This window comes from Acromyrmex echinatior, chromosome 3, assembly GCF_024713525.1.
Source record: "Acromyrmex echinatior isolate Ae372 chromosome 3, ASM2471352v2, whole genome shotgun sequence".
NCBI classification, from domain to species: domain Eukaryota; kingdom Metazoa; phylum Arthropoda; class Insecta; order Hymenoptera; family Formicidae; genus Acromyrmex; species Acromyrmex echinatior.
The window spans coordinates 8,464,923-8,480,459 of NC_141854.1; the positions used below are offsets into that span (position 1 = coordinate 8,464,923).

Consider the following 15,537-nt stretch of genomic DNA (forward strand, 5'->3'; position numbering starts at 1 on the left):
TTTCGGATCATCTGCAGATCTATGGATATTAAAATTATTTATTAACTTTCCCAATGATACCTCTCTGTCTTTTATAAATGTCTCATTAAACCATCTACCGTATTCCACTATTCACAAACAACATTTTCTCTAAAATAGAACGTGAAAGATCGAAGTAGCTTTAATTTTTAATTTCCTATGATCCTGCAATTTCAAGATTTATTCAATATAAAAAAGTATATTTGGTGTTCACTAACTCTTTATTTGGTGTTCACTGACTCTTTTCATTCATTCGACACCTCCACGGTGTCGATTCTATTCTACGCCGTAAATAGATGTCGTATGCTATAATTACACGCGCGGGAAAATGTCAATTTATTTTAGAAACTCACAGAGCATTTCGATGTTTGAAAAGAAACTCGTTAATCAAAATATAAAATATTTCTATTAGCGAGCGTATGCATTATCTACGATTCACACAGATAATTGATGATTATATAATGACACATGATTAACGATCGTAACTAGTATTTAATTTTAATGACATTACGTATCAGATATTGATATAACTTTTCCTACAATCTTTATTTAAAGAAACTGATATTATGTTTGTTCAATTAATTCTCGAGTTAACTACAACAAAATAGTCACATCGATCGTTGTCAGATTTTTTGTTCGACCTATTCTTATTGCGTACTAACGAGTTGTCAAGTTGACCATGAGTTAAGTGATTACTTCATAATTTCCGGTTCACCTGATGACGCACGGAAACTGATTTGTAATGTAATACAGAGAGTACACAGTACAGGCTGCATATTAATACGTAGTATAATTAAATTAAAGAGGAGGTTAAAGAATTTTGCGTAAATGATGATGGATCAAAGAAGTTATCACTGTGACGATCACGTGCGTTAATTTGTTTCTCGTTTTGTGTTTTTCGCACTTCTGGAAATTATCGCAAAAATTAATCTATCTCAAATTATTTACATACAGACGAATAAACCGAGTATTTGACTTTTGACATCTTTCATACTTGCAAACATCTATCCACTGCATGGCTACGTACCCTCGCCCTTGCATGTGCGAAACGTGTATATTGTATTAGATTTATGTCGTGCCATGCACGCGAGCAGTGACTTACGTGATAACATTTTGTCGACTATAAATATCAATAATCATCGTGATACACGCGAGACTTGCAAACGTAGCTCCTTTGCATGTTTCAACTCTCGCTTGATTATCAACCAGCGGATGCTGCGTCCATATATTTACAGTTGAATTCATATAGTTGAATTTAGCATTCACATGTTCCTGAAAAAGAGTGAAGTTGAAATTTTATATTGCATTTGTAAAAATTCCCCTTTTCGAAATTAATATATTATTAAAGAAGGAAAAAAGTATTAATTAAGAGCAAATAAATGACATTTATTTCTGTTTCAATGAGAATGAGGCATAGAGTATTTTTTTTATTTGTCTATTATGTAAAAAGATAAATATATTTTTTCTTAGGTACCTGTATTATAAGTTTGAAATAGTTCTGGTATTTAGGTGAGAATTAATAAAATATTTCCGATATGAGAAAGATTTTGCATATTATGACTTTATATATAATCTTTATCTGAATTCACAGTTAATTTAGTCAAGTAAATTTAAAGTTTGTAACAAGTAAGATGAATTAATATTTTTTTTTATAATTGCGCGCGCGCGTGAACATCACATAAATATTATATATATGTACACTTATAATATTAACCCTTATGCGTATAATCTATTTTTATAACTCGGACGAGAAAGTAGGGTCTATCGGACCCTTCCAGTTACTCTGATATTTTTACATAAAGTAAACACTTTTAAATTAATACATAAATGTCTAGTGTATAAAAGATTTACTTTTTATAGTTTTACCCTTTTAAAATTTATTTTATTGTGCATAATACATTTGTTTTCTCAAATATTGCATCACTAACAAATAATTATAATAGATATATTTAATAATCAGTTGCTTAATTATAAAATCTTTATTACTTTTTGACGGATGATATTATCTTCTTTTGAAAGAAGCGTTCAAGAAATGCGTTTACTTATTAGCGAATGCTTTACAGACGATTTCGTTCACTTTCGGTAATTTCAATCCTAGTTTAATCTCTCCCCGAGGTCTACTTACGAACTTGAATTGTAAGGGAATGAGGAGAAAATTTAATTAGGTTTAAAATCGATTAACATGTGAAGCTAATAGTTAATTATTGTTAGTAAATTTCTTTATTAATTTTTTAAATATCTTATTTATACATTGTTTTATTTGTTTATGAATAATGATGACAAAATTTCATGATTCAATTTCTAAAAATGGATAAGTTAAAATATTTTAAAAAATGAATGAAGTTAAAATATTTGATATTTTAACTTCAAGTAAAAATATCAAATATTTTAACTTCATTATTAAATATGTCATTGATTTTTCAATTATTAGTCTTTTTTGTATTTAATGATGTTAAATATTATGTTAAAATGTTATATTATTTTAAATGATTAATTTTTAAGTTTTATAATGCACATAATGTTTGTAGAATGTTAGTATTTATATATTGCAAAGATTTTAATGGAAAATTAGTGTTTTGCATAAATTTTATGAGATACTTTATACGGATTTTTAGATGTAACTATTTATTTTATTTTTTGTTATATATAATTTTATAACATTATGCGATATTATATGTTAATATTTTTTCACTACATTATATTATATATTGCAAAGATTTAATTGCAAAGGTATCAAATCGTGACATGCGTGCTACTATTAGCACACGCGAAGATATATTTTCAATGGCACACCTAAAGAAGTACACCTACGCGCTCTGTAAGAGAAAAATAAAAAAAAAACTAAAATAATATAATAAAATAGTAACCGTACTCCACTAAAATCAATTTTTTTACACTTGCATTTTTTTGACTGCGTTTATTTTCGTGCTAAACTATTCACTTTAAAACAGAAAAATGTAAAACAGAATGCAGTAAAAGAAATAAACTTTGTTAAATTAGGTTTCGCTTTTAATGCAAAAGAAGAGAGTATGAATAAGATTATGGTCTCTCTTTCTTCTGTTTAATTCTCTCTACTTATATAATTCTCTCTACTAAATAATTATAATAGAGCGTGTCAAAAGTTTCGAATCCCTATACAATAAGACATCAGATAAAAAAATCACCTCTGATTTAATGAAAAATAATCAAAATTATCAGAGTATATTTTTATAAGACTGTAATTTATATGATAATTTATGTACATATCATTTTTTATTATACAATTTTGTGTGTGTGTATGTGTGTGTGTGTATATATATACATAAATAATATATAAATATTTTATATATATATATATATATATATATATATAAAATTTATGTATGGACAATAGAAATGAACATTTTACTATTGAAAGCTTTTTACTATTGACTGCTATTTTATTAGACTTTGACTGTTTTCTAAGTCTATTGCGATAGCTTCAAATCATGAAGTAAATGTGCATGTGACTTCAACGATCTCAAAGCAATGACAATTTCACAGTCATGATAAGATAACTTAAAATTATACTAATATTACGTTCAATCCAACGTTTGAACATTTTATTGAAAGATAAGGTAGGAATGAAAATTAAGTTTTCAGAGTAAACTCGATAAACTCGATAACAATTATGCTATTTGAATAAATAAACTATTTTTATTCTTCGCGCTTATTCAAAGAAAATGTGTTAAAAGAAGACGTGCCGAAAAGGAAGATCGTGATTGATATTCAAACTTCGCGATATCTCTACAGCGGACTTTAGTAAAATTGTTATGGATAGTGGATAATGTAGGTAGCTGCAATTGAATAAGTTCGTCGTTCATTGCGTAACATCACACCGACGGTTATGCTTGCGATTGTTTATCGAATTGATAGATGGTGCCATGAGCATGAAATGATCGCTTTCTTTGATCAAAATTAAAGAGTGATTTTGATTAAAAAACTCCAATTAACTTAATCACTGATTAATTTGGCAACTGTATTGCTTTATTAAAATGGAATTATAAATTTTGTTTTTTATGAAAAAGAATTAGAAAAATTATATTGAAATATAATATTAAATAATATCTATTATAGAATATTAAATAATATTATAAATGAAATTTTATATAACTGATTCTGTTGATTGAATTAAATTGATCAAAGTTTGATCAAAGTCATCCTTAATCTTAAGATCGTTTTCGTCTTAAAGTCTTTTGTTTTCGTAATCTATGTTGGTTTAAAGAAAAAAATTGTCTTCCATTGTCTCTTAAGGTATTGTGCTTGGTACAAATAATCTCTTCTCTTTTGATCTTGTTTAGGAATGATTATCGCGATATACGATGCGATAATTGCCTTAATTATTTTCTTGATGCGATTGATTGTCGAGGTCGTTCGAAGTTTTAATCTGAAAGTTCCACTTCAATTTCCTCCGTTTTCTCTCTCTCTCTCTCTCTCTCTCTCTCTCTCTCTCTCTGCCGCTGCGCATCCTGGTGAGATATATGTACATGTTTTTCCGGATCGCGGATATCGGGAAAAAAACTTGGCACGCCGTCTGATGCTGCAGGTACAATCTTATTGATTTGGAAAAGAATTACTCATCCAGGGATACGACAAAACATATTTACTATTCTTAGCAAATTTGCCATTTGTTTTCCCCGAATTATCCGAATTATTGTTTTGCTCGGGTGAATTGTGATCACTACACAAATATGTCGCATCACTTTATACTTGCAGATTATACATCGGCAATTATTAGCGATTTTTGCGAGATGGTTTTGAATTAGATACATATATTTTTCCGAATTGATCAAGTTGAATTTTTAACGAATCGAAGTTATTGAGTTACGCCATTTTGGCGTTTTCTAAAGCTGTATGTTTCTGTTGTACAGATACAGAGATAATGATTCCATTTATTCGACAATGTGCCGATTTTGTATTCGAAAAAAAAAATACAGTTACTATATAGATCCATACTAGCGATCTAAATGCGCGAACAAGAATGCTTCGCTATGTTTGCGAGATAGTCATGGAATACAATAACTATACTATAGCATCAGTATTTGATAACTGTAACTATTGACATCATAATAGATTTCGATTCGTACCGATAAATTCGCTGTAATCTCGCATCTGTTCACACACATACAAAACAATTGCATTATTTGTCTATCTATTTATCGCAATTGTTAAGATTATTTGTATTTGTTCTCTATGCAGTTATATATATAAATTCGCAAAATAAATAGATGTGACCGGATCTTATATGGCCTATTTATAAGTAAGATATATTATAACATACTAAACATAACACCGTAAAAAATTATATTACACCGTAAAATTACAATAATTATCATTGTGTAATTCTGAGGTCTACTATCGTATTATAAGTGTACTTACATATACACGTAACATAAAGTCACAACTTACAAATAAAATTATTCTTTTTTATAATAAATAATTTGCACAATTAAAGTTACGTTTATAGTAAGTTACGTTATACATTATAATATTTATGTATAATTCGCCAACAAATTACGTATAATTTTTCTTAAGTTATAAAAGTGTACCTAAATATAATGTATGATATATTATATGTTGTATTACATAGTATTATAAAAATTTAGACAGAAATTATAAAATATACTATTATTATTGTATAATTTTCCGTCTAATATAAGAAATGTAATATATTTATTATATCATGAGAGGAAAATTATTAATGTTTATAATAACACACAATTTTTAATATTCCACTATAAATAATGTAATTTTTATTCATATTATTGATGTAATTTTACATATTTTTTTATAGTGCAAGCTATATAGAGTTCGATTACTTTATTTCTATTTTTAGTTTATTTATTTTAGTTAATTATACAGTGAATTTATGATAGCACTAGTAAATTATGCGGGCTGTCCGTCTGACTCGATTGCATCAGTTTATTGCTCAGTTTATTCATTCTGTTGTCAGTAACACAAAATGCAGAATGCTATAGTTATGATGTAATATTTTGTAGCTAAGTAATTGTTTTCTATAACTATCAAGAGATGGATATTAATTTCCTTTTATTTTATGCATGATAACTCTGTACGTACTTTCTAACACTTTGTACATTAGTCTATATTTTTATCTTTACGTTTTATTTATAATTAAAGAGAGGAAACATTTATAACTAAGGAAAGAGAGATAGAACCAACAATCTAGATTGAATGTATACACATTGATTGAAATGTTTTTTTTTGTATTTTTGCTTTAAACCATGGATTCTAACCTGCTAAACATCATGAAAACAGTAGATAAGTGAATAATAAGAAAACCAATTGTTTGAAAAATAATTCTTGGTATATTTTTACATGTTAATGTTATGTTAATTAATTTGTAATATTATAGCGACAACAATGGGTCACTTTATTTTTCAAGATGAAAAGAATGAAAAATTCTTTAATGCGTAAGAATCAGGTGACTTGAATCAATGTTTGATAAATTGAACATTTTTATCGAACTTCAAATACAATTTGCTTTTAACGCGTCTTATTTAAAGTCTAAAGCAATCTTTATACACGCGATAATTTTAGCAAACTTGATAAGAGAAATCGAATAAAAGCTGATGGTAAATTAAACGGCAGTATTAATAAGGAGTTTTTGTAATAACATGAATCCAGATATGGCGAACGTTAAAATCACGTTATCCTTTTTTTAATTAGGTGTTAGAAGAAGATAACGTGACCTTAGCGTTAAACGAATCTAAACGATGAACGAAGATAAACGATATTGCCAAAATTCCATAATATCAACGTGAGTAGTGTAACGATAACTGTAAAACAAAAATAGATATTGCGAGATTCGGTAAATTTTCTCCTAGTAAATTCATCGTGAAATTAATGCTTGTTTTACTGATCAACTTGAATTTACCTTGGAGTGCGAAGAATCCTTGGAGTCCGCGCGAACTATATAACATTGAAAAATATGTCTGCACCAGATCGCGAAATTGGTATCTGAGGTACTACTAAAATGAAATGCGTTCGGGGATTCGTGGCGTTGTTGTGTGGATCATTGCACTACACACGAATTTATCTCGTTCAAAACGCAAGTTCCAATTGCTTCAGCTGCCATACGCGCCATTATTAGACCGAACAGCAATTTCTATCGGATGAAATATCGCTGTTGCGATTTTTCGCAACTGGCTGTAATCCATTTCGCCGCTTGCGACGCTAAGAGAGTTACAAATCTACTCAGCAACAGGCATTTTTACTGGATGAACAATTTTGCTCACCACTAATGCAACGAAAAGAAAATTGTCTTCTTTTTACAAGAAGATTCGATATTATCTGGAAATTATCTCGGCATTAGATGACGGTAGAAAATGTAGCAACGAAACAATATCTATCTATTTGAAACTGATTAGGTTAAAACGGATTCTATATATGTAATTTTGTCAAATAATAAGTATTTTTATTAAAAAAATTATTGAAATTATTTTTTCGATTTTGATAAATTTTGAATGTACTATAAAATAACTTATAAAAGTAATAAAATATTTTTTATATTTCTTAATAATTTTAAAGTTGTAATAGTAATTTGAAATTGTCAGATTCAGAATTAATTTTTTATTCCGAGCGAATAAAAAACGTTTATCCAAAGTTTATAAAAATTGCATTACAATTCCAATTTTAAGAGCAAGAATAGAAGATTTTTTATTTTTAAATAGAAAAAAATTTCCAAAATTGATAAAAAATATATTATAATATTAGTTTTTTGTGAAATATGTAGTAAAATTTCATAGTGAAACACATGGACGATTTATTTCTTACAATTTCTTTTTCGAAATTTTCATTTGCAGTATCTTAGTAGCTAAAATTCCTGATTAAATTAGAATTTAATGGAGGAAATTTAATTAAGTGACGAACGATATTTCATTAATTATTTACGCTTGTCGAGCTTAATTCATGGGAGAATTCCTTATTTACTAAATCCATTAGCTACCATTGGAGCTTTATTGCCAAGATTGATTTGAAATTTCACCAAAGATAACTTTGTTCGCGCTTTCTATCAGGATTTCGGGAAACTGCATAATATTAAAAAATTACGGTAAAGTTGCACGACACCTTTCGCGCGAGACTCTTGTATTGCAAAGAAAGGTGGTTTTTATTTCCACCGCGTTATCATCGTGATTGTTGATTCTCCGGAGAGCCTTTCCCTTGACACATCTTCGCGCATCACCTTCCATCGCCTTCGCGCGCGACGGTGATCGTCGTGGCCCGCAATGCGTCTCTATCCTCTGACGCCGGCGCCCTGCAGTAGCGTTGCCGATTCCCATCCTCTCCACTTCCCTGGTTCTCTCTCTCTCCCTCTCCCTCTCCCTCTCTCGTTCTACAAGCTTCGACAGTTATCTTTGCACAACCTTTCAATCCAGATGAAAATGACACTCCTTTACTATCGTCACGCTTTTCTATGCTGTCAACTTTTCGAAACGAACTTTTTACGCAATTAGGGGAGAATTATAGTTAGTTTATTTTATTTGATTACATACGTCGTAATTGCGTACTCGATTGATTCAGCAAGTTCCGTTGTTGCTGAATTGAGCTTGACGAAAATACTACTCTAATTTACTTCAGAGCAATTTCAAACGACGCGACGTTGATGAATAATTTGAAATATCTAGTTTACTTTCTGTTAGTTAAAATGATTAGAAAATTTAAATAATTACACACTTATAGATAAGTACATTAAAAGAGAAAAGTTTTATGTATATATGCAATTGAGATTTTATCATATTTCATACAAGTCTATATTTAAAAAATAATTAATTACAGTCATTGTAGCTGTATGTCGTAACAGAAAGAGAATAAGTAGTAATTATGGAGATTGTCATTAAATTATTTTTCTAAAGTATTTTTATACTTTGGTTAATATAGTTTTAAATTTAATATTTTAACAAATTACAGTGAAAAGAGTGTAAATATTATGTGGAACAACATACGCAAAATAGAATTATGATCCAACTTGTTTCAAAGCACATTTATAACTATAGCAATTTGATTGAAAATTTACATGCATACATATATTGATGTCAATTGTAGTTCCTATCTCATCAGTTCCTGTTTCTCTTTAATCTTCAATTTTTGATACGCGGCAACGGTTGTTATCTTTTATCTTGTTTTTATCCTCTCTCCAACTAATGAAATTAAAACACTCATAAATTATAGTACATACTAATATAGTAGTATATTTACTTACATCTATTCTTGTATCTATATATTCGTGTCTTTATATGTCATGTGTGACGTGTCGCGAAATGTCTATATTTAATTTTTATTTTATATTATATATGTATGCGTACTTTATATTATATATGTATGCGTATTGTGCGTGTTATTAAGATTACACAATAATTAATACAGTAATATGTAACAAGTTTTATTTAATTAGGAAACATATTTCATTTTTTGGAATGGAGGTAAATAATATAAAATAAGTTTTGTTTTATAAATATACATACAATAGCGATAAACACAGTAATATTTATTCAGACGGGTTTTTTCTATTTCGGTCGCGGATGAGGTGCGTGAGATTTTTTGAGACATAGGTATGAGAACAAAAGGAGAATTTGCTATTAGTAGAACTAAATTTAAAAAAAGGTGTTATACTAACATTTTTTTGCTTGTTAGAAAACTTAACTCGTATTTTTTTTTTAGATCTTTTGTATCTTGTACAATGGACGACTATAGCACGTCCCATAGTAATACTGATAGGTAGCTGTAACGCTCTCGTTAAAACTTCTGAATAAAGGAACTGTTGTTGTTAGTGTAGGTATATGGACGGATATTCTTTTAATGATTTTATCTCACGCGGTAAAAGTTTATTGGAGCGTGAGTTTTTTTTCGATTAGAGACTTAAATTCGCTAAACAATCAATCCGTTTTATCAATAAATTTTATTCGGATGAATTTATGGATTGCCAATGGAAATCTGAAAAACATACAAAAAGTTTGTGTTTTTAGAAAATTTGCACATTAACCAGTATTATGATAGATTTTGTGTATGTTTGGGATAAGTTTGAATTTATATAATACCGTTTGCTAAATCATGGAGGATAAATCTATGATTTCATGAAAGATAAATCTATATTTCATGAAAGTTAAATTCATGATTTCCTGAAAGATAAATCTATGATTTTCATGGATTCATCTCTCATGTTTTACCGAACTGTCATCACTCTAGGCGAATTCAGTAACTCATTAGAATATCGAACAGGATGATACTCACCGGAGTTAAAACTCATTAGCGTTAATCAGTTAGCGTTATTGCATAAACAATGTCATTTAACATGATAATATGAATTATTTTAGATTATAAATCGAAACGCAATTGGCTGTTAAACAGAAATTTTATGTTTTTTCTTTCAACACTGTTTTCTTTCAACCAAAAAATTCTTTGGAATGGAATCTCATTTTAAAGGGTAAAAATTGATCTTGTTAGCTCTTGAAAAAAAGTAGCTCAATTTTTAATTTTTAGGGGTGAGATTTTACTCTTTAGAATGACAATTCACTCTAAAAGTTTTAGAGAGAAAATATAACTTTTTTGTGACCATTCGGGGATTGTTTTATTTCTACATTTTCTTACGTATTTTTCTTTATGGAAACCAAAAATTATTATAAAAATGATACTACTCAAGGAAAAATTGGTACATTGTGTGAAATAAAGTTAATAAAATCCTTCTCCATGTTACGAAATTGCTATCAGTTATACTTCGTTTAAAAACTAATTTAAGATTAGACAATTTGAATTAGTTTTTACCAACAATTTTGAATTATTTTTTAAAGATTGAAGCATAACTTACAGCAATTTCGTAACAATGTGAATAAGGATTTTATTCTTTATTTCAATGTATCAATTTTTTTTTTAGTGTAGTGTCATTATTGTGATAATTTTCGGTTTCTTCGCTTTACGAAGAAAAATACATAAAAAAAATATAAAAATATAGAAATAAGATGATCTTCGAACAGTTGGTCGCAAAAAAGTGCAAGTTGTACCCTCCTTTGAAAACTTTCGTAATATATTTATGTTTTTATTACAACGTTTTTATTAAAACGTTTCTTAAGTATGTGGCAAACTAATAGATATACGAAGATATATAATAAACTTAATAGATATATAGATTATGAAGTCTAATTTGTGGATTAAAAAATGACTTGCGACTAAAGTTTTTATATTTACATTTCAAAGATGCGAATTGTTTATTTGTTTTTCTCAAATGTACTTTATATATAATATTTATGATTTACTTGTGATTTATTTGTAGTATTCAAATTATAGCACTATAATAAATTTTTGGTATATTGGATTCTCTTTATTCATACTTATAGTTTTTATTTAATTTTTAAAAAAACGTATAGTATTATATTTAAAATTTTTAAATATATATATTATACATCTTTATATAATCTTATTATACATATATATATATACATATATACATATATATATATATATACACACACACATACACATATACTATATGTGTATATAAAAGAGTATATATATGTGTGTATGTAAATTTTCTGTTTGAATATATATATATATATATATATATTATATATATATATATATATATATTCAAACAGAAAATTTATCTTATATTTCTATATTAGATTCCTTTCCTGAAGATTTGCAGCGTGCAAGTGTTCAGTCCTTAATCCCCCCCCCCCCGCCTAATCTGCAATCCCTATTAGCAATCGGATAATCTCAAGATTTAATAAGTCGAACGATGGCATAGGAGAATACTGTAGCACATCGTTGAATAGTAGGTATCTGAATGTTGGAGAATTGTTGGAGATGTACTCTGATCAATGGCAATAAATTCTTAGCGATTTTACTGAGGCACTAGCCGATTAATACTTGCGCGCTTATCCTTTGAACAATCTATCTGGAATAATTAAATTAACAGTAATAATTTTTAAAGGCAGATATCTCGATAAATCCATATTAAGTGTTTTTGATTCTCGTGATTTTGATAAAAGTACCAATTAGAAGACCCAGCCTCAATAATCTTGACTTTGATATATGTTGCCAAAGTCATGACCCTGAGTGACCTCAAGTGACCAAAAATGAATCAGAAAGAATTTCGTGTAGTGTGACCAAAAAATTGTTTGATATACGTAACGAAGTCCTTTCGCATCCCCCTATTTTCCAAATTTGAACTTCGCAGCATAAATCGGACAAATTTTGCAACACGAAAGTCACACTACACGAAAGTCTTTGATTCATTTTTCGCAAATCACGAATACTTAATCGAATGAATGCCAAACACATAATAGATCTATCGCATTGAAATTTGTGTGATTCTCTAAAAGTTACCGAATACTAAAAATAATCTCGACTTATACTGGTGGTGCCATATTTTAGACTTTGCACAGACTTATCAGACCGCTCACGTATTCTAATCTTTCCAAATTCACACAAGGAAAGTTCTTTGAGCAAAGTGAATGGGGGCAAAGCGAATGGTCTATCCTCTTTATCTGATATGTGATTGCATTGAAAATACTGGGAATACGGAGGAACAGACGATCTTTTGAACGAAAGATACATGATTGTTTACATCTCACTTTTATTTTTTTCCACAACGCAGTATGATGTATTTAAAGGCAGATATCTCAATAAATCCATTAAGTTTTTGTTGTGTATTCTGAATACACCGACTCACGATCCAAAAATTGGATCCAGTGCAGTCAGTACAACATCAATGGGCTCATAAAGATTGCATTACATATAGAGGCTTTGACAGTTACTTTTGTGATGATTGCTGACACTGATTTTAATTTTTTTAATTCCATTCACTTAGGGGGGTCGGGCAAAGCAGATGGTTTCTTTTTTTTTACGTTTTGACTAACAAGACATTTAAATATTCAAGTTTTTTAATTTAATTTAATTTTATTTCAAAGTTGATTCGATTAATTAAGAATTATGAGAATAAAAAAAGGTGATCTTAATTTTTTTTGTTTAATTTTTAGTTTTAGTCTTAATTTTAATTGTCATTTTTTTCCAAATTTTAATACATCTGCTTTGCTCGGACTTCCGCTACCTAAAACTGTTTATAAATAGAGATAAAGATAAATATGTGACAGCAAATATAAATAAATATCCATATAACTTTTCATAATCGTTTAATACGTATTTATAATACAAATTTAGAGTTTATATTTGACTTTCAACTGAAAAGAACTTAAATTCAGGACATCAATCATGAAAAGTGAAAATTTTTATGTATATATGTATGTACATAACATACAAAAACTTTTCACTTATCACATTTCCGTTCTAGAGAAAAAGTTACACGATTTATCCCGAGTCGAAACGTTTGAAGTTAACTTTGTCCGTAAGTATGTTTAAATTGTTTGTGAATTATAAGTGTGTTCGGGAAGCGTGCTATCAGCGTTATTGTGTCATTCTAGTGCGCTTTCCGAACGCTTATATCATATCATCTTATAAATATATTATTAACACTAAAACAACTGCTTAGGCTGATATGGGGAATTTATACTCACTTGATTTATTCTTGAAACAAAATTATTTTTATTTTATGTATGGGACATGTTTTTGTGTGTGTATTAATATTTTTATTTATATATTTTTTATAATATTGGTAAGACTACAATATTTTGTAGTTTTTAGAGTTTCGTCTTGTTCTATAGAGATGGATGGTTTACTTTAAATTTTAAATCTTTAAAGGTTAATCTATCGATATGTTACCGTATAGATTGACGTTGACGTTCGCTAAATGTAAAGTGTGTGTAGTTTCCTGTTGCCCTGGTTAGTTTTATGAAACATTTTGTTGAGGTGGCGACCCATGGCTTATCCATCATATCATTAATCATTTGATCGTACTTTCTTAAATGTAGGGTAATGTAGGACGTTATAATAGTCTTTCTCATCATAAATAATGATGCACATGAAAAATATATCAATTATCGCACAGAAATATATTGATTTATTTATGAAGATTATCCAAATGCGCTTGTATATAATACTTTCAGTGAAATTTGCATGTTCATCGAATTGCATGCCTTTTTAGCAGATACATGATATAAATCTTTATTATTTTCGTATCTTTAAGATATTCACTATTAAATATAATATATAAATATTTATCATTTGTTTATATAATTTACAATTTGCCATAGTTTTTGCAAGATTCTTTTGTGAATTTATCTTATTATTAATATATTAAAACAAATTTCTTAAAATATATTCAAATATATCTTATAAAAATGATAATATTAAGAGAAATAATTTAATATACAATAATTTGTAATATATTTTTAAAAAACTATCTTTAAAAAACTTGTATTATAATACGTCTGTTTCCCTGCTATTTCCATTCGTTATGTTTTATTGTATCATCATTATTGTTTTATTTAAAACTGCTTTTTAAAGTGATTTCGCGTATATTAGGAAATAATTTAATTATAATAGGAAATATTCCTATTTATTATAATAGGAATTTATTATAATAGGAAACGTTACGAATCAACCAATTTATAAAATTAAACACGTTACAATGAAATACATTGTTAAGTAAATTTATAAATATATATATATATATAATTTATTTTTATATAATATAATTTATAATCTGATAATATAATATTTTAGTGTCGATAGGAAAATTGAATTTGATAATATAATATTTTAGTGTTGATAGGAAAATTGAATTTTATAGTTCTGACTATATTTTCATGTTATCTCTACGAGTAAGTGAAACACATTTTTTATATCTAATATTTTACTTTGTGTCAAATATTTGATTGAATTTATAGACAACCTTAAGTAAGTACGTATTTTTTAAATCTATAATGTCATAAATCTTATGTGGAAAGTAAGAGAAATAGATTTAACAACAAACAGTTATCTATGTTAAAAATTTGTTTAATGTTTATTGCGTGTGTCACAGAAACATTTTATTTCCCGGACTTACCCGTAGGAAGTCGATCGCTCACGAGCGCGAGATATTTCCTGACGTATCTGCCATAGCCGAGCAATTTATTTTCTTGATGCGCACAATCGGGACATAGCCGGTGTGTTTCCTGCTCTTGACGCGCTCATATCGGCAGGAAAATCGAGTAAAGAGGATGGTGTGGCCTGTAATAAATCCTAGACCCCGCGCTGGGACACTTCCAACGGGGATTTATTTCATGGCAATTTACTTGATTCCCGTGCGTACGGTCACGTCGTCCCGGTTATCGCCGTGAAATTAGGGCCCTCCCCCGTTTGACGTTTCACTCGATTACGACGCGCCTTCTCCACCTTCTCGTCCTCTTGACTCTTGCGTGTGCACCCCCGGGTAAAAATAACGTGGTTTAGCCTTGCTCTGTACAACATGGAACGATCTTTACTCGGACCAGTTACGAGTCAGTGGTTAACCCACATTGCTGCGGAGAGCAAAATTGAAAAATTGAATTAACTTCTTCTCTGTTTTCCATCTCTTTTTCGAAATGTTTATTTTGGTACACATTGATTGTA

At 28.7% G+C, this 15,537-nt stretch overlaps 2 protein-coding genes across 3 annotated transcripts in view; both read left to right on the forward strand.

Annotated features, from left to right (window-relative positions):
• Window positions 1-15,537, forward strand: part of Nca (neurocalcin homolog) — a 207,558-nt gene that overhangs the window by 25,296 nt on the left and 166,725 nt on the right. The window lies entirely within an intron of this gene.
• LOC105146384 (uncharacterized) overlaps window positions 1-15,537 on the forward strand; it is a 51,702-nt gene that overhangs the window by 24,674 nt on the left and 11,491 nt on the right. The window lies entirely within an intron of this gene.